The sequence below is a fragment of the Vidua chalybeata genome, chromosome Z (assembly GCF_026979565.1).
Source record: "Vidua chalybeata isolate OUT-0048 chromosome Z, bVidCha1 merged haplotype, whole genome shotgun sequence".
In the NCBI taxonomy this organism is placed as follows: Eukaryota; Metazoa; Chordata; class Aves; order Passeriformes; family Viduidae; genus Vidua; species Vidua chalybeata.
Window position 1 is genome coordinate 1,221,466 of NC_071570.1, and position 6,000 is coordinate 1,227,465.

Here is a 6,000-nt window from a genome sequence, read left to right on the forward strand (position 1 = left end):
CTGTGCCAGGGCCTGCCCACCCTCACAGGAAGCAATTTCTTCCCAGTTTTGCATCTATCCCTGCCCTCTGGCAGTGGGAAGTCATTCCCCATTTGCCTCCCCTCTTGCTTGTCTTCCAGACTCTTGAAATTTTCAAGAATTAGTGGGGATTTTGCTGGTCCACATCGTGAGGTAGAGGATGTTGCTCCTGATGGACCCTCTGTACAAACTTTGTTGAAGCTGAGAGAAGCACAGTGTAGTGGGGCATTCTTGGCCCCAGGGCTGGTTCAGCAGCAGCATTATCTATGTCCACGAGTTAAGAGAAATCTGAGAATGGGAAAACATAGGCAAAAATTGTTCCAGCACTTGGAAAGGAGCCCCTGCTCCTGCAGCCAGTGCCACAGAGCTGAAAACACAGTGGTTAATGAAGTCTTACAAATGGTGTCATATCTTTCCATGCCCCGTTGGGTTCAGCAGGAGTTCTGCTTCTCTCTCAGGCTGATTCTGGGTTATGTCCTTGGAGCCTGTGAAGGCCAGGAAGGAGAGGAGTGCGTTGGTCTCCTCCTCGCTTCCCCCCATCATCTGTCAACCCCTTCCCAAAACACCTTCTCGCGTTGCAGCGGCATCGCGATGTGCCGCGGGTGACCTTCTTCCCCAAAGACCCACAGACAAACTCAGCTCTCCAGCTCCTTTCATCCCCAGGGAAACTTCTCCTTTTCACGAGCTCTACAGCTGAGTCCCGGAGGTCAGCACCGACGGGTGGGTTTTTGCCGTGTTTCCTGGAAAGTTTGGTAGTTTATAGCATGAGATTTCTTTTAGGAGAGATGGAATAGTTCACGTTGTGTAAACTTCTGCAAAGCACTCAGGGCTGTAAGTGCTGATAGAGCCACGCTGCACCAGTTTACATTCTGCAGATGGCTGATTTATGGAGGTGGCAAGTTGGTGGGGCTTTTTTCCCCTTCTAGATGCAAGGCAATTTCCTGAGGTTGAGTGTCTGTGACGTGTATCTTGCAAGATTTTTTTTTTTTTTAAGGCATCTCCAAAATGAGAGAATTGAACTCCCCAATTTGTACCAGTTTTATAGAATTTGTACCATCACGTTCTCAGTCCGCAGGCTGTGGCTGAGGGAAGATGCTGATGGGGACAGGGTGGCTCCCTCCCAGTTCCTGTAGAGCAAAGGGCCATCACTGCAGGAGCACTTCACCAAAAACCAGCTGAATAGCTGAGAGCTTTAAACAATTATTTTTCCCTTGACAAAAAGTTACTTCTGTGGAATTAGGGGTGTGCAAGCAGCACTGGGTGGGAAATGCCACTGGTGCTCGTTCTGTGCAGGCTTTTATGAACAGCCAGAGCAGCTCCCTGTAGCAGAAGACAGCTGAGTGCACTTGAGAATGCTTTTATTTATCTGTTCTACAGCTCAGCAACAGTAAACACTGTCTCCCCTTCACGAAAAATGGCTCATCCATGTTTATACCCATAATAACATGTCCATTTCCAAATGCTCCTTTGAAATTTCATCTGCTTGAAACGCCACAACTGGATGAAAAGGGTTTGGGGATACGTCTGAAGTTGAGCTGACCTTCCTTGCAAACATCAAACCTCCCTGGGTGAAGCAAGAAGAGCTGTCTGTGGGTTTGCTTTTTGGGAGCTGCAAGTGTCCCATTCTTTTGGGTCACCCTTGTCATTTTGCCACCAAACTCTAGCCATGAAATTGGGTGTTTAATAGAGGGAGTTGAGTGGAGTTTCACCTCATGTTCAGGACCTGCCATGAGCATTTACACCTGCAGCTTGGTGGGGGACTGCAGTAGCTGGGATGGGGACAAACTTTGAGGAGTAAAAGAGTTTTGCTGGCAAAAACTCAAAAGTTTTGAGTTTTTCCTACCTCCTAGGAGATTCTCTCGCCCCAAAAAATCTGAAAAAAATTCTCAAACCACTTAGCAGTAGCAACAGCTCAGCTTTGCCTACAGTGGATGACTTAACAGAGCTTTTCAGTGCTGTCCTGCCCTGTGGTCTCCTTCTGGTTCTGTTTCCCCTCTTTCTATGTATATCAGCACATAGATTATCTGGATTTAGATGTCCACCTGGCTGAGATCCTTAATAATGAGTCAGTGGCACTTCCCAGCTGTGCACAGGCCCCTGCATGTGTCTGCAAGTCCCCAGGCAGAAGCTCTGTAGGTATTTTCAGCTTTTCTAAGTGACTGAAAATTATAAAGCTCTTTGTCACTGTCAGCAAATGACAACAGGAACACCTGAGTGGCAGGAAGGAGAAAAGAAATGTGGTTTTTCTTTCACAGAAACACAAATTCCAAGAAATAGAAGAAAAACAACAAGAATTTGACTGCAAATTAAAAACTCCAAATAAAATATGCCTATTCTGGGGAGTCAAGATTCTCCCTTTACATCCAAAATGTGGTTTTAAACAAAACAAACAAAAAAAAAAAACCCAAAAAAACCCCACAAAAAAAAAAACCCAAAAAAAAAAAAAAAACAAAAAACAACAAAAAAAAAACCAAAAAAAAAAACCCTACACATCTTCACCAGTGAGAGGGAGAATATTCCTGCCCATCTCTGCCCATCAGCTTTCCAGTAATCTGCATTATTTTGGCTTCCCTTATGCACAAGCTGCAGCCTGCAGATTACAGGGACAGCTGTCTGCAAACAGTTGATACTGGGACTGAAGCTGGTGAAATCTGGAAGTGTGCCTGTTCTGCAGCTTCAGCGCTGTTCTTCTGCAGATATGCCCTGATGGAAAACACAGGGAGCACTCCCAAACCGTAAAAAAACAACAACAAAAACCTCCAAAGCACCTGCAGCCCGTGTGCAGCATAAGTGATGATGCTTTACTTGCCACTGAAATCGTGGTTACATGGTGCTCAAAGACACACTGCTGATGGGACCAGTACAAAAGCTGCACTGAAAATTGTTTTGGAAACATCTCGGGAATGAAATGCTGTGATAAAGAATAGGTTGTTCCAACATCCCTGACATTGAGTGGGGGAAACAAAACTGGCTATGAAAAAATGTAAATATTAATGCAGATAAAAATGACTCCTTGGAGAGGACACATCTGGAAATAGAGCAGCTTCATCGTGTACTCCCCTCATGTGGTCATGCAGATCCTCTCTGCAGGCAGCAGAGCCTGTGGAGTTCTTCAGGAGTGTCCATTCCTCCCTAGGAAAAAGGATAAATACGAGACAAGTGCCCATTATCTCCACTGACCATGAAAAACCTCTGGCTGAGACTGGAATGTCAAAACTTTTAGCAGCCTCAGAACACCAAGTGGGTGCTGTGTCCAGGCTGGATGGTCCAGCTGGCCCTCCTCTCTCTGTGCTGCTCCAAGTCGATGGAAATCTCAGAATAATTGAGAGGTTTAGGTTGGAAAAGCCCCCAGACCATGGAGTCCAGCCATTCCCCAGCACTGCCCAGGTCACCACCATCCCATGTCCCCAGGTGCCACATCCACACGGCTTTTAACCCCCCCCAGAGATGGGGACTCTTACATTGCCCCAGGCAATCTGTGCCAGCGCTGAAGAGCCCTTTGCATGGAAAATTTTCCCCGATATCCAACCTGAACCTCCCCTGGCACACCTTGAGGCCGTTTCCCCTTGTCCTGTCACTTGTTCTGTGACAGAAGACACTGATCTCCACCTGGCTGCCCCCTTCTGTCAGGGAGCTGTGGAGAGCAAAAGATCTTCATTCTCCTTGCTGTGATGGCACCTGGGAGAGCTGGGCGAATGCCGATCCTTCTCCTTTAACAGGATCTGCCCGGGAAAGCGTTTGCTGCAGCTGCTGCCTGGATACTTCGGTAGGCTCAGATTTCAAGCCTTTTGTCTGCCCCAAATCGCATTGTTCTCTTATCCATGCACTCCTGCTCATGAGAGACCTCCTCGTCAGGTTTGGCAGCGCATCTGGTGGGCACCGTGACTTTGCTGGTGGTTTTGGTGCAGTTTTAAGTGCCGGGCTGGAGTCCTGGGAGCGTGTGTCCCGTGGGAGCGGGGTGGGCTGGGGTCCCTGTGCTCCGCGGATGATCCTGTGAGTGAGGGATGGTGTCAGACCCACAAGTTACATCCCTGAATTACTGTGTGGTGCTGTGAAGACAGGAAGGGGAGAGGTTGTCTTAATTACACTGCAGAATATGAGTGATTTTGTAACAGCTAGGAATGGATCTGGATAAAGCCTATTCATTCAGCTTTTGCAAGTGGAGGAAGAACGGATCCCTAAGTATCCTCTGCCTTGGAAAGTGGCTTTTTACAGGGGACAGATAGTGATAGGACAAGGAGCAACAGTTTTAAACTTAGAGGGGGAATTTAGCGTAGATGCTGGGAGGAAATCCTTTCCTATGAGAGTGGGCAGGCCCTGGCACAGGGTGCCCAGAGCAGCTGTGGCTGTCCCTGGATCCCTGGAAGTGTCCAAGGCCAGGCTGGATGGGGCTTGGAGCACCCTGGGATAGTGGAAGGTGTCCCTGCCCATGGCAGGGGGTGGGACTGGATGAGCTTTAAGGTCCTTGCAACCCAAACCATTCTGGGATTCCCTCTGAAATGCTCTCAAAACCCTCCTTCATAAGAAAGGGCCTTGACTTGCTGGTGATCTTTGGATCATCTTTTTCTCTTCTCAGCACCATAATTATGTCAATGACACATCATCCTGTAGCCATGAAGCTGAACGCCAGTCCCCTCTGTTCATGGCAAAAGATGGTTTGGTGTTTGGGGTGGGAGCACAGGACAATACTTCCTGACTCAGCCCTGGTCAGGGAGCTGTTGAAACATTTCCATGTCGGAACAATTTTTGTGGAAGTACGACAGTGACCTGTAACCTGCCCTATGTGGCCAGTGAGTAATTCTGTTGAATAGCCAAGAAGTTCTTCCTGCCGTTTTGACTGGAATATGGGATTTTCCTGCCCGAGTTCCCTGTTAAACAGGTGCTTTGCATCATCTGGAAATAGCTGTGTTTCAACACGAGGATCAAGTGGATTTCACAGAGAGGCTGGGATTTGCTTTCAAGCCTGGCTCATGTGACATGAAAAGCTGCTCTGCATGTAATAACCACTAATATTATTAAAGTGTGCTTCAGGGTGGGCACTCTGACAGAAAATACCACTTTATCACCAATGCAAAAGAGAAGGGTGGGGATTTTTTTCAGTTTTGGGGGGATTTTTGTCTTTCATTGTTGTTCCAAACCATAGAGCACTTGATCTAACCCACGGTAATAAAAAAAAAGATTATCTCATGGACAGTAAGCTCATCACCACCCTTTGCTGATAACAGAAAACAAACACCCCTTGCATCTCAGTGTGTTGGAGGAACAGGCTGCACTCCCTCCCTCGCCTGGATCAAGTCAAAGCAGGAATCTTGGCTATGTCTGGGAAAGAAGGATGCCAGGAGATTTTTTTGTTTCATTTTTTAGTTGACTTATAACTCCACCTGCAAAATATTCCCAAACTGACGTCTTTTTTTTTTCAGCATTGTCGTGATACACAGTAAAATAGGATCATGATTCGCAGAAAAGTAAGAGGCATGGTGTGCTCACCTTCTCTCTTTCTGTCTCTCTCCCCAGTTTTGGATGGGTTTTTTGGGTGAAAAAGAGAAAGAAAAATTAATTCCTATTTGGGATAATTTCTTACAGAATGAGTATTGTCGGTGGTGGCAGGAAAAAGGATCTGAAATGACAAAACGCTTAATGTCTCCATCTAGCCCTTATAATTTCTGTTCCTTTGCCTTGTCCTGGCTGTGTCAGTGTCCTCTGAAGCCTCGAGGAGCCCGCTGGGTGAATGCACAGTGAGGGGAGGGTGTCACTGCCAGCATTATGTGGGCTCGTGGCACGTCTCCCAGCATCACGCAACAACTGCAACAAATCCTTCATCTCCTGTGCATCACACCACTGTGCTCAAAGGCTTTCATTAACTCTGGAAGCAGTAAATTTTTTGATAAGTCTGTCTGAAGGCCTTTTTTGGGCGCTACTGTCTGGTGCTTCGGCTTCCCAAACACACCTTCCTGAGTTTTGTAATCATGGTCTTTGAAAGAT